The 16,536-nt window shown below is 48.5% G+C and overlaps 1 protein-coding gene and 1 long non-coding RNA gene across 4 annotated transcripts in view; both read left to right on the top strand.

Annotated features, from left to right (window-relative positions):
• The window catches only part of Trappc9 (trafficking protein particle complex subunit 9), a 461,504-nt gene that overhangs the window by 217,851 nt on the left and 227,117 nt on the right, over positions 1-16,536 (top strand). The gene's annotated exons all lie outside the window — the stretch shown is intronic.
• On the top strand, positions 5,022-7,061 carry LOC146891064 (uncharacterized). The gene is made up of 2 exons (XR_014997976.2): positions 5,022-5,121; positions 5,497-7,061. It is a non-coding gene; the product is annotated as an uncharacterized LOC146891064 (long non-coding RNA).

The raw sequence follows: 16,536 nt of genomic DNA, 5'->3' as shown, positions 1-16,536 counted from the left end.
TAACCCCTACTAAGTGCACTAGCTCTCTGTGGCTTTGCTCACGGGAGCGTGAACTCCACACTCAGTGAAGCATGGATCTGCTTCCGCCTCGTTGTTATGGGGCAGTTCCCAGGCCCCTTAGCTGGGTCCTGAGTTCAGGTGTCACAGGGCTTCAGCTGAGATGTTGCTAGGTCAGTGGACCCAGCCCTAGGGTGGCGGTTCCTGCTTTCCTGAGTTGTTGGTAGCACCCTGCTCCTTTCAGTCCTGGACATACAGCTTCTTGCTAGCTGCTGTCTGCGGAAGACAGATAGCTCTGACACGATGGCATATGTCGGGTCCGCCATGTTGGGACTCCCCATGGAGCCACCGTTTCCCCTGTCATAGTGCAGGAGAGACACTCCTGTGAGGTGGGGGCTTGCCAGTCACAAACACCCTGTCACCTCTGCCATGTTTGGGCCACCTCTGCCATGTTGGGGGAATGTGTCACCTGAGGATAGAGGTCATGGAGACACCTTGAGAGATAACCAGACAGGACTGCATCCAGTTTGTCACTTGGCCTCTTCTGGAAGGAGCCAGAGCTCAGCAGAGGCGGTCTCCTAGACGGCATAAAGAGCCCTCAGGCCTGCGATAGGATAGCACACAGTTCTGCGTCTGGGATGCATCCCCAGTGTGCCGATGACTATGACTTTGGCCGGAAAAAATCTCTGAGTTCTGTTCTGTCATGTCTGTGACTGCCATTGCAGTTCCGGCCTTGGCTGGGCTCTGCCACTCTCCTGGGTCACGACAGTAATTCTGCTGTTGGCTTCCCTCACCCAGGTACCTTCTCCCGAAGGTCTAACTGTTCCTCCCCGTGATTTAGTAGAGCCTGTGTTCCCACGCCCCCACCCCGTCTCTGTGCTCCCAATCCCTGACTTTGTGCCCCCACATCTAGTGGCTGTGCTTCCACACCCAGGCTTCATCCTCCCCACACATGGGTTCCAGTGTCCTTTCCACTCTTCCCTCCTCAGCCCTGTCTCCCAGCACACCTCTCACCATCCAAGGTGCGGCAGTGCCAACACCGCCACTCAGTTGTTGGTAACACTTGTCCCTTGCAATCCTAGGAGTCTTGTTTTGGCCTCTGCCCTTGCAGCCACTGACTACCTCCTTGACATGTGTCCTTTCCTCACCTGTTCTCACACATCACTTTGACATACTGATGCCCTCTTTCTCCTTTCAAACATGGTGTTTGTACAGGGCAAGCTTTCCTGATGACCCCTTAACTTCTGAGATAGTAATTTGATTTTGTTCTTTGACTGCTCCCCACTGCCCTGTTTTCATCTAGGTGTTCTCAGGATCTTCCATACAATTTGTTGATAGCATGTATCCCATACATTTTGATTGACTAGCAGGATGAATAGGTGGATAGTAGATGGATTGTAACATGAGGGGGTCTGTTTGTTGGGGGTTTTCCTGTCCTGCCCGCCCCCCCCGAGCTGTTTAGTCCCAGAGAAAAATCACACACAGATCTCTGTAAGTTATAAGGCTGATTGGCCCGTTAGGTCAGGTTTCTTACTGGCTAACTCTCACATCTTGATTAACCCGTTTTTCTGATCTATGTTAGCCATGTGGCTCAGTACCTTTTTCAGTGGGGCAACTCACATCCTGCTGCTTCGGTGATCTGGGCAGGAGTGGGAGAAATCAACTTCCTCTTCCCCAGAATTCTCCTGCTCTCTTTGCATCATTTCTACTTCCTGTCTGGGTTTCGCACCTATACCTCCTGCCTGGCCAATCAGCGTTTATTTAAAACATGATTGACAGAATATAGACAATTCTCCCACACCAATGGATATATGGATAGGTTCATGGGTGAGTGGGTGGGTAGACTGATGGATGTGTGGGTGGATGGAGTCATGGACAGGTGGATAAGTAGACGAGTGGGTGGGTGGGAAGATAAATGGATGAATGGATGACTGTATGGATGGATGGGTGAATAGATAGGTAGGTGGGAGGATGTATGGACAGATGGGTGGGTGAATGGATAGGTGGGTAGACGTAATATAAGTGAGTGCCTGGGTGGATGGATGGATAGATGAATGGATGGGTGTGTGTATGTATGCATATAAGTATGTATGTATGTATGCGTGAGTGGATGGATGGATAGACAGGTGAGGAGTGGATGGCTGGATGTAGGTATGTGTGGACAGGTAGGGATGTAGGAGCAGGTTGGTAGATGCATGTATGGCGGATGAAGGCACTGCAGTAGAGCTGTGTGCAGATGAAAATATGAAAAGTCAAAATCCATTAAAATCATTTACTGGAAGAATGCTCCATATTGTATTAATTAACTCAGAAACTCGCCATGCGGTGGTAGCGCACACCTTTAATCCCAGCACTTAGGAGGAAGAGGCAGATGAATCTCCGTGAGTTCGAGGCCAGTCTGATCTACATGAGCTAGTTCTAGGACAGGTTCCAAAACTACAGAGAAACGCTGTCTCCAAAAACCAAAAACCAAACCAAACCAAACAAACAAACAAACAAAAAAACCACTCAGAAACTTGCAAATCAGCAAATACTGATGAAGGTGATAAGAAGGGTTTGGGCAAGTACTGCAGATGGGGGTGTTGATAATCACAGCAAGGATTTTAGGCTGGTCCAGATCCCTCCAACTCATACAGTGGGATCCTCCAAATGTTACCTCCTCTCTACTAAAACCCTCCGATTTCATGGAAGGAAGCTTCCTCTCAGCTGGACCCATCAGAGCTGCCTGTGGGCTTTTGGAAGATTCATCTCTGCTCGCCTCCGCCAGCCCCTCTTTCTGCAGCATCTCTCCCCCCATGAGACTGTATTCCAGTGTCCCACATTTTATCCAGAATTTTGAAGGTGAGCACCACAAAACCAGTGGTCAATGAATTTGTAGATTGCAATGGAGGTGAGCATGACCTAGAACAGGGCAAGCCACGGGCTTTAGCATATGTACATCATCCGCCCTGGACTAGGCACTGCAGCAGGTGCCTGAGAAAGAGAAGACGTTCCCCAGCCCTGTGTTAGATGGCATTTAAAGTGTGCTTGCAAACTAGAAATTAGGGCAACTCTGGACTCAAGTGGAAATTCCTCAGCTCACATTATGGTGTCATTTCATCCCCTTATTTACCAGAAAAACAAGCCCAGCCAGTCCTAAGCTGAGAGAGATGAATGAAGCAGGTACTCTGCCTGCTCCTTCCTTCATCAGCATTTGCTGATTTGCAAGTTTCTGAGTGGTTTTTTTTTTTTTTTTTGAGACAGGGTTTCTCTGTAGTTTTGGAGCCTGTCCGTTCATTTATTCATCCATCCACCCATGCATACACACACACACACACACACACACATACATACACACACACACACACACACACTCACACATTCATCTATCCATCCATTCATGCAGATTTAAAGCAAGTTATAGGATAGAGTGGTTCATCAACGGAAGTGTGTCTGTGACCCTTAGGGAACTAACTTTACTTCTTTGTGTGTGTGTGTATGTGTGTGTTCATGTTTGTGCTTGTGTATGCTCAGAAGCACACAAGGCAGAAGACGACTGTCTCAGTTAAGGTTTCTATTGCTGTGAAGAGACACCATGGGCATGGCAACTCTTATAAAGAAAACATTTAATTGGCGTGGCTCCCTTACAGTTTCAGAGGCTCAGTTCATTATCACCATGATGGGTAGCATGGTGACATGCTGACAGATGTGGTGCTGGAGTAGTAGCTGAGTGTCCTATATCTTGCAGGCAACAGGACGTTGACTGTCATACTGACTGGGTGGTATCCTGAGCATAGAAAAACTCAAAGCCTGCCCCTCCAGTGATACAGTTCCTCTAACAAAGCCATAATCACACCAACAAAGCCACACCTCCTAACAGTGTCGCTCCCTATGAGATATAACCACAACAATCTTGGCCACCATTCCTCGGGGGCTGTCCAGTCTGTTTTCCCTCTGTCCCTTTCAGTTCTATTCCATTCCCTTCCCTTCCTTTCTCTTCCCTTTCCCTCCCCTCCCCCTCCTTCCTTCTTTCCTTGCTTTTCCTCCCTCCCTCCTTCCTTCCTTCCTCCCTCCCTCCCTCCCTCCCTCCCTCTTTCCCTCCCTTTCTTCTTTCCCTCCTTCTCTCACTCCCTCTCACTCCCTCCCTCTCTCTCTGTCTGTCTGTCTCTCTCTCTCTTTCATTGTGTCTCTCGTTGGATAGGTCTCATTGGGTGAGCTAGACTGGCTTTCCAGTGCACCCCAGAGATCCCCAGCACTGGGATTACTCATGCTTTGTTGTTTGTGTGTGTGTGTGTGTGTTTGTGTGTGTGTTTTAATGTGGGCTCTTGTGGTCAGTCTCAGGTCCTCATACTTGCAATGCACACATTTTACTGACTGAGTTAACACCTAGCCCTGTCTCCACTTCAGTTGTTTGTGGAAGTGTCTTTAAGTCCCAAGAGGATGCTAAAGTTGAGCAGTGAGACTTACCCTGGAGCTGGAGGGCAGATACGAGACTGGAGTTGTGCATGCGACTCTCCTTTAGAGCGCAGGTACCGTGGATTGGAAGAACCAGTCACTGGGCGCCGGTGCTGCTTGATCCTATGTTAAGCCTTTGTTCAGCAGTCTATCATCCCGATCATGGTTTTCTTGGGCTGTGGCTAAAATTAGCTTGGGTTTCCTGAGCTCATTCCAAATGATAGCCTTGTGTCCCACAGTCTTGCTGCCTGCAGGGATATGCTGTGGGGATTTCCTCCTTTTTTTTTATCCTGGCCTCCATGTTGCCCTGTCTGGTTGTCATCATGCCTCATCTTACTGCAACACAGCTGGGCCGACCTAGGTTTCCTGGGAACCCTTAGTTCCTATGGCTCTGGCATGAAATTTGACTGTATTTGGAAGGGCTCAATTAAATAAAATTCCTTGACCATGATTTCTTTGGTGATTTGAAGGAAATGGCCTCCAAAGGGAGTGGCACTATTAGGAGGTGTGGCCTTGTAGAGGTAGGTGTGGGCGTTTTGGAGGAAGTACGTCACTATGGGGGCTGGGCTTAGAGGTCTCTTTTGCTCCAACTTCACTCAGTATGACACTTCCTATTGCCTTCTGATCAAGATGTAGCCAGCATCATGTCTGCCTGCTCCCCACCGTGATAATGGACTGAACCTCTGAACTGTAAGCCACCACCTCAGTTAAATGTTTTTCTTTATAAGAGTTACTGTGGTTATGGTGTCTCTTTCCAGCAATAGAAATCCTAAGAAATCAGTTGGCACCAGGGACTGGGATATTGGTGTGATAGGCCTGCCCATGTTTTTGTTTGGAGGAATTAGGACTTTGGTACTTTGGGTTAGGAAAGCAGTGGAAAGCTTTCAGCACTGCTTAATGGGCCATACTAGCAGGAACATGGAAGACAGTGGTGCTGAGAGTTATTTGAACTGTGGCGAGATGGCTCAAGAGGTTTCAGAGGAGAAGGGTTTTAGTGTGTTGCCTAGAAATCATCCTAATGATAGTTTGGTGGAGAATGTGTTTCCTTTTTGCCTTTGTCTGCAGAGTCTGCCTGAGGCTAAAGTGAAGAGTTCCGGATTAATTCCATTGGCAGAGGAAATCTCAAAACAGCCTGTATAAACTCTGTTGTGTGGTTACTAGTGTTAACTTTAGTGAAGATTTATAATGAAAAGGAGCAAGTAAAGCAAATAAAAATACAAAATGTAAGTTGAGAAAAGGAACACCAGGAAGTAGAATAGAGCTAAATCCTGTGTTCTAGGAGATAAGTGGATTAAGAAACAGAATAAAGGGAGTAGTGGCCTCGGGTTAAGATCCCACCCTGCTAAATTTCCAACTTGTGACAAGGAACTAAAGAAAAGCTTAGAGCTGGGTGTGGTGGTCACGCCTTTAATCCCAGCACTGGAAGACAGACTGGCAGATCTCTGAATTTGAGGCCAACCTGGTGTAGAGATCCAGATTCAGGACAACCAAGCTTAGCCAGTGAAGGACAGAAGGTGATGAAGATGCAACTGAACAAGTAGGCATGTTCCAGCCCCAGTAAGCAGCAGGACTTGGCAGCTTCAGTCATGTGGTTCTGAAGTTAAGGATAGAAGGGGCTATGGACTTTGCACCTGGGACTAAGGAAAGCCGCTGATGCAAGCAAGGCATGTATGGGGGTGACCCTGAACGGAGGCCTAGAGAGCGTGAAACTGTGAAGTTGAAGCCTGGGTTGCCTTGAAGAACCCAAGATGTTGGAGATGCCAGAGCCGTGGGATACCTTCTGAAGAGAGCTTCTAACAGGGAGTGGAATCAGCCCAGAAGAAGGAAGTGTGGTGCAGTTGGAGATCTGAAGAGCTCTTTGACATCAGACACGTGGATGCAGAGTTTTCAGTTTGTCCAGTTGGTTTTCGGTCTTCCTGTGGTCCAGCATTTCCTCACTATACTCTCTTCCCTACGTTTTGGAACAGTAATGTATATCCTGTGCATTTTATGTTGGAAGTATGTGATCTGCTTTTTGGTTTGGATTTTACAGGGGGTTACAGTTGAGATATTTTATTGTATGAATCTCAGAGGAGACTGAACTTTTAAACATTGTTGAGACTGTGATAGACTATGGGACCTTTTGAAGTTGGGCTAAATGCATTTTACTTTATGATATTGTTACAAACTTATGGGGGCCCAGAAGTGGAATGTGGTAGTTTGAATGTAATTGGCCCTCTTAGTCTCATAAGGCGTGACACTGTTAGGAGGTGTGGTCTTGTCTTGGGTGTGCACACACCTTGCTTGGAGTCCTCATGGCACAGACCTCATCTGCTCACAGCCTCTGTCTGGACAAACTGGCCATGCTGGTGCAAGAGCAGCACGTTATGTCTCCTTCCCAGTGTCACGTTTGGCCTCATACAGCCCTTCTTGCTGTTTCAACTCCAAGCACACTCGACACAGCTGCAGCAATTCACACATGCCCATGTTCTTTTCGTGTCTTGAGACTTTCCCAATGGACCCTCACCCTGCTGTGGGTCTGCAAGCAGGCATGATCTTTTAGGACACTAACACCCGCTACCCTTGATGGTACTGGCTCATTCTTCATAAAATAAAGGTCCTTTGGCCAGGGATGCCTGTCCCACGTCGTACCGCTTTCTCTTCTCTTTCTCATCTCTCTGCTGCATCCAGAGTCCTGCACAGGATGCCACTCCTAAAATCTGAGCTCTAGTTGCTCAGGAAATGTGCAGTGAGTGAATGGCTGGTTGGAAACATGCGGAGAGAAGTTAGTGGAGACTGTTTTTGAGCAGCTGAAAATGCAGTGATGTCTGGGAGGTACCGCAGAACCCAAGAGATCTCAGTCTGACCAGCCTGAGCCTGGATTGTGATACTCGTGATATTTGAGGGAAGGAGGGGCACTCCCAGAGGACTTTCTAACAGCGAGGCCAGGACAAGAGCTACTTTTTAGTATCTGAAGCTGCATCTTGAGGGAGACGTGAGCCCAGAAGATTAAAAGTCACACTGCACAGCCCCTGCCTATCACTTGGTGTATGACGTCAGGTTCAATATATGATACTATTACCATTACCCAGAAATCTCCACTACCTACTTTTTCCCTAAGGCAAAAACACATCAGAATCTTCTAGTGCATCTGCTCTATTATTACTTCTCTGGTTATGAAAATGGCCAGATTGATAAGGGAGAAGGGCTTCCTACTTCCCAAAATGTTCTTTTCTAGAGAGAACCATGAATATCTTATGAAACACACCAGCGTGCCCTGCTGCGACGCCCGTGCTGAGCCTCCTGCAGGAGTTGCCTTATTAAAGTGTTCCTTTGATTGAGTGGGCTGGCGTGCACAGGAGAGCTTGCTTCTGTTCAAAAGAATCACTCGAATGTCATAAATATTTTAGGGAGTTTCATCTGTTTTCTGTGCATTAGTCTGCCATATTGATCACTTTTCAAGACGAAGTGTCCTGCCTCGTTCTCACCAGAGTCACACATACCACCATCAGTGTGTTTCCTTCTGTGCTTTGTCCTCAGTTCATACGGAAGGTTCTCACCCCTGCCCCAGAATCTGGTGATTTCCTATCACCTGACCCACATGGGCAGTCGGGCTCAGAAGGTGAGGATTATGTGGTCTCTGGGTGGGTGTTCTGTCCCATCTAGTCCACTGGTATCCTATGCTAGCTGTGTGCAAGGGTCTGTGTTGCCTGGCATGTCCTTTGTGCTTCCAGCCCCCACTGCTCCAAGTTCCAGAGGCGGCCCACATAGTAGGCCTAAGGCCCAAGCTCAGGATTATGGGAATAGGGAGCTTTCATTGGACATAACCTTAGGATTCTTTTCAGAAACCGGTGACAGCACCAGAGGGGGAGTGGCTAGAACTAAGTAGAGGGAGCTTTTCCAAAAGCAGCGCGGTGGGAGGCAGGAGGTGCCGTAAAGCAGCTGACTACAGCTGGCAACCACTGGGGGACCCTGGAAACCTCCAGGTAGGGTGGCATAAGAGGGCTGCAGGCAGAGGACTTCTCCATAGGCGGACGAGGCTTAACCCATCTGGGTTGTAGGACCTCCTTTCTGGCCATACTCATTTTCCTGTCTCATGTCTTGCTGTTTTTGCCCACAGTCTGGGTTAGTGCGGAAAGCTTGGAGCTACTGTTGTCTGAGCCCCCTGCTTGCAACACAGAGGCACACAGGGTTTGTTCAGCCTGCAGGATTTAAGTGTCAGGAATTTTCACAAAGGCTTGCTGAATCTACCAAGCAGGCTTGTAATGATCCTCCCAGGGTTCATTAGAGTAGGAAACAGGGCTTTGTGTCCCAAGATGTGACATGTGGCCCATGCTTTCAGGTGGAAAGGTTATGGATTGGCAAATGAGGAGACAGGTGTTTTGAGAGATTTGTTAGGTTGCTCAGCACCCCACAGTTTTTGTGGGGGGCTGTGCTAGATGCTAATCTGGATTGTCTGTTCCATCCCACAGTCACTAATAACTTCTGGACATACACAGGGTACAGTGCAGAGTGGCTATTGTCTGTCTTATCTACTTCTTAACCTCCATAGCCTGTTTTCTCTTTAGGAGGTATGTGTGTGCATTTAGGGGATAGGGGTCACCCTGAGGTGTCATCGTTCCTCAGGTGTCATCTAGTTTGTCTGAGATGGGCTTTTTCATTGGAAGCTTGCCAAGTAGGTTAGGCTATCCAGCCAGTAAGCTCCAAGAATTCTTCCACCCCCCCACCATCTCCATGTCCCCAGCACGGGGATTATAAGGCCAGATACATTCTTTTCAATGCCTTCTCTTTGCTGAGGACCCTGGGAACATAGAAGTGATCAGGTGGTCAGGGGAGGGTCGGTGACGAGGGCAGAGGGAGTGAGCACTGCTCATCCATGGAATGAGACCGCATGGCTCCGAGGAGTACAGCCTGGGGGCCACTGGGGACCCAAACTGGAGATGTTCAGTCTGGCTTCTCATGCTGGGTTTCCAAATAGCTATTTAGCAGTTGGGATAACTGTAGAGGAAATAATCCTGTGCTTCAGTTTCCTTGTTTGGGAACAGAGGATTGGAGTGGGTTGAATTCTTGACCTCCCCACTTCCCATTTCATTTATGGATCTGTGTTTCAGATACTACCCAGAGTATGTAATTTATATATGGACTATCAGTTTACATACATATACATACGTGTGTATATATAATTGCTTTTCTCTTACCACTTTGAAAAATCAAGCACCTCACTTGGTTCTTTATGCATTTCATTTCTTTCAGAATTAAGTCCAGCAGAGCACCCAGGCTCCCTTACCTTCTTACCTGGCCAACCCATCTCTTCCCATAGCTGTGAGCGTTGGCACATGCTTATCTCTTGCCTGGGACTAGGACACTGCCCTTCCCAGCATCCTTCTCTACAGTGGTGTGCATTGAGTGTCAGCTGTCACTCCCCCATGAGCATTCTTTCCTACCCTGCTGCCAACCTAGTGCCTCCTTGTAATATCAAGTTCCACTTACCATGGTAAGAAGCCACTTGCTGAGTCTTTGCTGCTAATACCTGGCAGTAGGCTAGTCCTTTGTATGTGCTGTCCTGCCCAATATGCAACCCCATGCCTGGTCTGTAGTAGAGGCTGAACTGATGCTATGATAAACCAATAAGAGAAGGAATGGCCTTCAGGAGGACTGACTGGGCCTAACACTGTGCAGTTACTGCTTGATTGCTGGCCATTCACAGCCCATAGGCATCAGAGAAGGGGTCCAGGTGATCTGGGCTTGACAGCTGGGTGGAGGAAGGGGCAGGTGTCTGGTGTGATTCCTGCCTGTGGCACAAGCCTGTAGTTCTTTATAGTATCTTGGAGTTGTCACAACCCAGAGCCTGTGGCACTCAGGGCAAGAACTCCTCTTTGGGGCAGCATCCATGTGTTAGAGCTGGGCTTCAAGTGCTTCTTCTGACTGAACTCTGAACCAGATGCTGAGTGACTGTGAGGATGCCGGGAAACTAATGCCAAGGGAAGGAAAGAAGATAGGTTGATGTTTTGAGCATCTGTGTTTTGACTTGGACCTGTGAAGCCTCCTAAGGATGTTACCTGGCAGGAGCCTCCTAGCAAACCTTTGTTCATGAAGAGACACTGTAGTGTGAATTCTAATTGGTCTTAATAATAAAAACCTGGAGTCAGATATTAGGGGCTGGAAGCTGAAAGATCAGAGAAACAGAGCAGCCAACTGCTAGTTCTTACCTCTACAAAATCCTCAGACTGAATGGGGTATCCTGTCTCTACAAGTCCTCAGACTGAATTGCCTTGGGCTCCTATCTACTCCTGCCTTATATTCCTCTCTGCACCCAGGCACATCCCTCCCTGTGTTCACCTCCTTAGTGTTGGGATTAAAGGTGTGTGACTTCCAAGTACTGGGATTAAAGGTGTGTGCCACCACTACCTGGTCTCTATGGCTAATGGCTAGCTCCACACTCTGATCTTTAGGCAAGCTTTATATCACCACAAGACTCTAGGTGCAAATGCCTGGAATTCCCTTTCTCCCTTTCCACCTTCACTTGCTCTGTGATGCCCTCCCCCCAACAGCTTCTTCACCTTTGGCATTGGCTCACCTGCTGGGCCTCATGGACAGGCCCTGTTGGGACAGCTATGAGAATGTGTCCCACTGCCAGGAGCCTGTGATGGTGGCACACCTACTCCTCACATAAGTCTGACAGATGCTCTGGGGTAGGTTTCTGAGGTGCCTCTTTATTTACAGCTTTCCTAAGATGAGCAGTGAGAAAAGACTGCAAGCCTGGTTCATTCCCTGGGATGCAGACCTTGGCTTGGATGGCATCGATGCCCTTTGTTTAGGTGCCAAACCAGGAGGCGAGGAGACTTTCATAGTAGCACTAGCCTTGACTTTGTTCTGAAGGTTGAGCTAAGCCCGTGATTCACCAACTAAGCATTTTGTCCTTTGTGTTTCCTTTTGATCTGGGTACCAGACATTTTTTTTTTTTAAGTAATGATTACAAACTGATTTGACCCAGTGGGTTACTCTTTCCCCTGTCCTTGCTCTTCCAGGACAGGCTAGAGTAGAGTCTCTTGCCACTCAAGACTGAGGCAGTGGAGTGGCCCATCCTGGGCTGCCTCACTGGCTGCCCTGTGGGAGAAGAACGGATAGGATTTAGGGGTTGTGGCAGGAATAGCACTGAGCACAAGGCACTGCCTTCCCAGAGCCTCTGTCCACTGGGTGTGCAGGGTCAGTCACTGAGATGTGCCTGAGGGACAAGGCTAGGGCAAGAATAGGGAGAGGAACTTAGAAGAGTAGAAGGTAAGTATAGGTGTAAGACATGATCCCAGAGAAGGAAGGCATGGTACCTCCAGTGGAAAAGCTTGTTCTCATGGCTCTGAGACTCATACCTAATGACACGGAGGCAGGGAGGAAACAGACTCAACAGAGAGCTGACTGCTCAGAATGAATTTCTAATTCATTTGTCAAATTACCATATGCTCGTGGAGTGTTTATTACGTGTCAGACACTGTTTGAGCAGTCACCCCTTCCCTGGAGATCTGCAAATGAAGCCTGTGGGTGCTGTCACTAATTATCCCTGTGTCACTGAGTCAGCAAGGAAACGGGAGGCCCTAATACTGTAGGATCTTTATTGGAAAGAGGATTCCCAGGAGTAGGGGAGGAGCTGGGGAGGGAGAGAGGGAGGAGAGGGCCTCTTGGATTCCCTGTAAGCCATAGCCTCACCAGCCAGACTGCTACCTCTTGCCAGGAGGGTAGAAATAAGCTAACAGGGCTTTCTGTGACTGTGCAAGCAAGTTTAGCACTCGTGGGTTGGAGCCTTGGCATGGTTTAGCACAGAGAACTGTCGGGCAAGTTGGGGCAGAGGTAACCATGAGAGCTTGAACTTGGTCAGTATGGCTGGTTAGAACTTTTGCTCAAAGGGCTAGGGGCTAGAAGGGAGTGGGGATTCTGTGCCATGGGGAATGTCAAAAAAGTACCACGTCAGCTTTTACTGTTAGGCAAGGCTGAGGGCAGCAGTGTTCCACCTAAGAGGATAGCCTTCTTAGCACCCTGAACACAGCATCACCAAAGCTACCTGCTTCAGAGTCATGGCCTTTAAGTTACCTGGATAATTATCAGGGGTAAAGTGGCCTTGTTGGGAGAGTCACACTGTGTGTCTAGGCTAGCCTCAAACTTGCTCTATAGCCCAGGATGGCCTTGAACATGAACTTCTACTTCGGCCTTCCTCGTGCTGTGGTCATAGGTGTATACCATTGCATCTGGCTCTGCAGCTGGTTCCAAATAGCCCTGTGGCCATCTCTCACGCTACTTCCCAGTACATACCTATCTATCACCTTGCTGTGAGTTGGGCCACCGTGCTCAGTCGCTGGCATTTTTCCAACCTCCCCCAGTGGCACAGTAGCGAGACACACACCAATAGCATAGTAGTTAGATGCACACCAACGGAACAGTAGCAAGGTGTACACCGGCAACCCAGTTCCGGGGACGCTGCCCCTCTGGGAGACCCCAAGCACAGTCCCTGGTACAGATCACGCGGTGGACTGTCACTGCCCCTTCAGATCTGCAGGCATCTCTGAGGACTGCCTGTGCTCTCAGGAGGCGACCCTGGCCAACGTCCTGCCCCAGAGCAGGAGTGAGGAGCCTCAGCAACTGCTGGTGGACCACAACCACATTTCCTTCCCCTTATCCCTGTCCTTCCCTAATAAACTCCTACATGGGTTTGTTGAGCTCTGTGGTTTACTTCTCATGGTTAAAGAACAATAGCACCCCCCTTTCCTTTGCTGTGAGCACTGTATCCTCCGGTTATCCCCTGGTAAACCAGACAGCTCCCTGACTCTTAAAAAAACATTCTATGTCACAACTCAATGTAATGGGAATCCCAGGAACCTGAGAATCCAACCCCAGCCTGCAGGTTGCAAAGTGAGAACTGAGCTACCCCTCAAGAAGCATCATCTATGCAAGCGAGACTCAGACCTTCAGTTTCCTACGAGCCTGTGCCCCTCTCCTGCAGGCCTCTCTGCAGTTACACAGGGCCTTTCCCGACATTCTCGGCTTCACCATGTCATGATCCAAAGGCTGAGAAGTGAAGAGCCCTGAAGAGGACCTGACCAAACCAAGGGAATGTGTGCCTAGCCACCACTGCAGAGAGCATGTTCATTTTGTATCTGTTCTTTTGTCTATTTGTTCTTTGGGGTGTTTCACTTATTGAACACACACTTACGTTCAGGATATACCAACACAGATTCTGACTTCACACACACACACACACACACACACACACACACACACACATACACACATATATGGGGGTTTCAATTTCAGTGGTGTTTATGTTAGAATTTTATGTTAAAATTTCACACATCTACTACATCTCTTTTGTTTTCACTCAGGTAGTCTGGGAAAAAACCACACACACACACTACAGTTTTACAATGAAAGTTAACATGGGCTGTAAACTTTGAGAGAAGCGATCATTTTTAATTATATTAGTAACCACATAGTTTTCTTTTATAAGACAATGTAAGTTATAGCGTGTTTTAGCTACATTCTATTATGATCTGAAGGCAGATGCAAACTAACAATTAGAATATAAAACCCCACATAACAAAAGGAGCCCCTGTTAGTTAAACAGCCTCAACAGCCTCTGAAATTTTACTGGGGTCAGATAACTGACCGTCGGAAGGCAGGAAAAGGCAACTCAGAAAGCATCACCATAGGCCCAAGTCTATCATCACATAGAATCCCTTCTCCCATCAAAAAAGGAAACACTCAGAACCGCAAAATCCCCACCCAATTTCTTCCTGGCCGAAGGTTTTGGTATGATTCCTAGCCTCTATTTCCTCATCTGTGAACCTAATAATAGGTCCTGCTCCATGAATTCTGAAGAATGAATCAGAACCTCCAGGACACAGGGCTCTTCCCCTGGGGCCATTCCTTGTGGCACCATAGTCTCTAGTATGATCCTCAGTGTAACCAACAACTAAGATGAAAATCCTTTGTTTTAAAACTTCTCCGATACAAGATGCCATATTGCTGGAATATTTAGAAATAGAAAAAGGTGGGACTTTGAAACTTCTTCTCTTGGTTAGAAATTATTAGTGCGTCACAAATTGCCCTTTGGTGTGTGCTTGGAAACACTGTTGCTTGGCCTTCTTAGCCTTCTCAGCCTTCTCGGGATTACAATCCAGAAGCTTTCTTAAAGCTTACTTTTGAGATCGTGGTCCTCTTGTGGTTTTGCAAAGCATGCACAAGCCTGAGGTTACAGCATTGGTTCAGCCACAGGGTAGGGGTACACCGGTCAGCCCTGGCCTCCCTCACTGCAGAAGCACAGTCCCTATTGTCCCAGAGTCTATACAATAGCAAGAAAGCCAAATCTCTCACAGGAGGGGCTGAGAAGGGAGAGCTCTGGGCAGGGCCTGGTGTGGCAATGCTGGGTGTTTCTCATGCTCCCGAGAGGATCTACCTTGGTGAGCACTTTGCTACTGCAATCTGGTACCTATTACCTGTGTGGACACCCTTACCCTGCAGACCCAGTGGGTCATTTATTTGAGTCATACCCTTACTACATGGATACTCTCACCCTGAGGACCCAGCAGGACATCCTAGACTGTGGATCTCCACCGTGTGTGACAGCATGGGCACTCCAGGGAGATTGCCCCACTGGGGCCATGGGCAGAACGCCATTGGGGTACCCTGGTCTTATTGCTCCTTCTGTGCCTCTGCCCAGAGTACCCAGGCTGTCACTCTTACCTGCTAGACGGTCTTACGGAGCATGTTCTTACCGCGCACACTGCCACATTGCCGCGCCTGTGCACTGAGATTTCCTGATTGCCGTGGCTAGGACATTCCCTGTATTTGCGTGGACATTCTGCTTCACTGACAGAGGCTCAGTGGAGCATCCCTATGCTTTAGACCCTAGTGTGGCAACACACCAATACCCTGAAGTTGCTACCACAGTGGTGTCATGCTAACCACCTGTGTGACTTGACTGTGTGGACTGCTGGCCTCTGTGCTCATGCATGGAAGACCCGGTCTGTCCTTCTTACCCAACAGATGGCACCACAGAATGTATCCCTACCTTTCAGAAGGCCGCATTGCCATTCCGGCACACCGAGTGCATCACAACTGTCTTGCATCAGATCTCGACAGACATCCGTAACCCTGCAGACTGCGGCACAGCTGGGAGCTGAGCAAACACCTTTACCATGCCTCAGTGTCCATGTCCATGACCGAGGAGGATTCAGAGGCTGTCCTTATCTCATCCTTCTGCGATGTTAGGCTGTGGCAGCCCATCCAAGTGCCTGTGCTGTGTATGTGCATGTGGCCGTGGCTCTTGGAGACAATCCGGTTCCCCAGGAAGATCCGCACCCTATCCTCTGAAGCTAGTTTGGTACAGGGGTTGCAGCATGGATTGCAGAGTCGGGAGTCTTCTGCTTGTCGGCTGTGTGACCAAGGAATTGGCAAGAGGCAACGCAGAACAAATCCAGATGTCTGTGTTGGTGTAGCGCGTGTGTGGGTGGCACTGAGGAAACTGCATACCCAGAACCCTACATCTTGCCGACCCCATCTTTTTACCCTGGAGACACTCGCACACATTCTTGCTATCACCCTGTAGATAGGAGCATTGTGGACGTCCCACAGTGATGAGCCATGGAGGGTTTCCAGCTGCTTGGCTGAGACCTGGCCTTATGCTCTTGCCCAGTCAATACCTGCACAGCCGTTTGCCATCCTAATCCTGGGGAACTGCATATATTTGTGGCTACACTTCAGTTACTGAATGGATGTCCTTACCCTGGGATATAGGCACAGTGGAACTGCATACGGATGGATAGCCAGCGAAGCATCCTTAGGCGGTGGATAACTTGAATGATTTTGGTGGCACACTAAGGTTCTACATATTCCTGCCAATGGTGGCACAGCAGAGCCGTGCACTGATAACCTCAGATAAGCCTTACCTTGCATTGTTGCTGTTTGCGCACTAAGGAATTAAGAGAATCTCCTTATTTGGGGATGAGGGTTTAACAGAGTTGGTACTACCTGGTGCATGCCTGCATTGTGGTGGATGCGTACCAAATGCCCAAACAGATCTTATCCTGGGGATGTTGGTACAGCAGAAATTCTTACCTTGTGGATAAGCGCTTCATAGCA

The sequence above is a fragment of the Myodes glareolus genome, chromosome 19, assembly GCF_982192425.1.
Source record: "Myodes glareolus chromosome 19, mMyoGla1.1, whole genome shotgun sequence".
NCBI classification, from domain to species: Eukaryota; Metazoa; Chordata; class Mammalia; order Rodentia; family Cricetidae; genus Myodes; species Myodes glareolus.
This window is presented reverse-complemented; position numbering and strand designations above follow the sequence as displayed.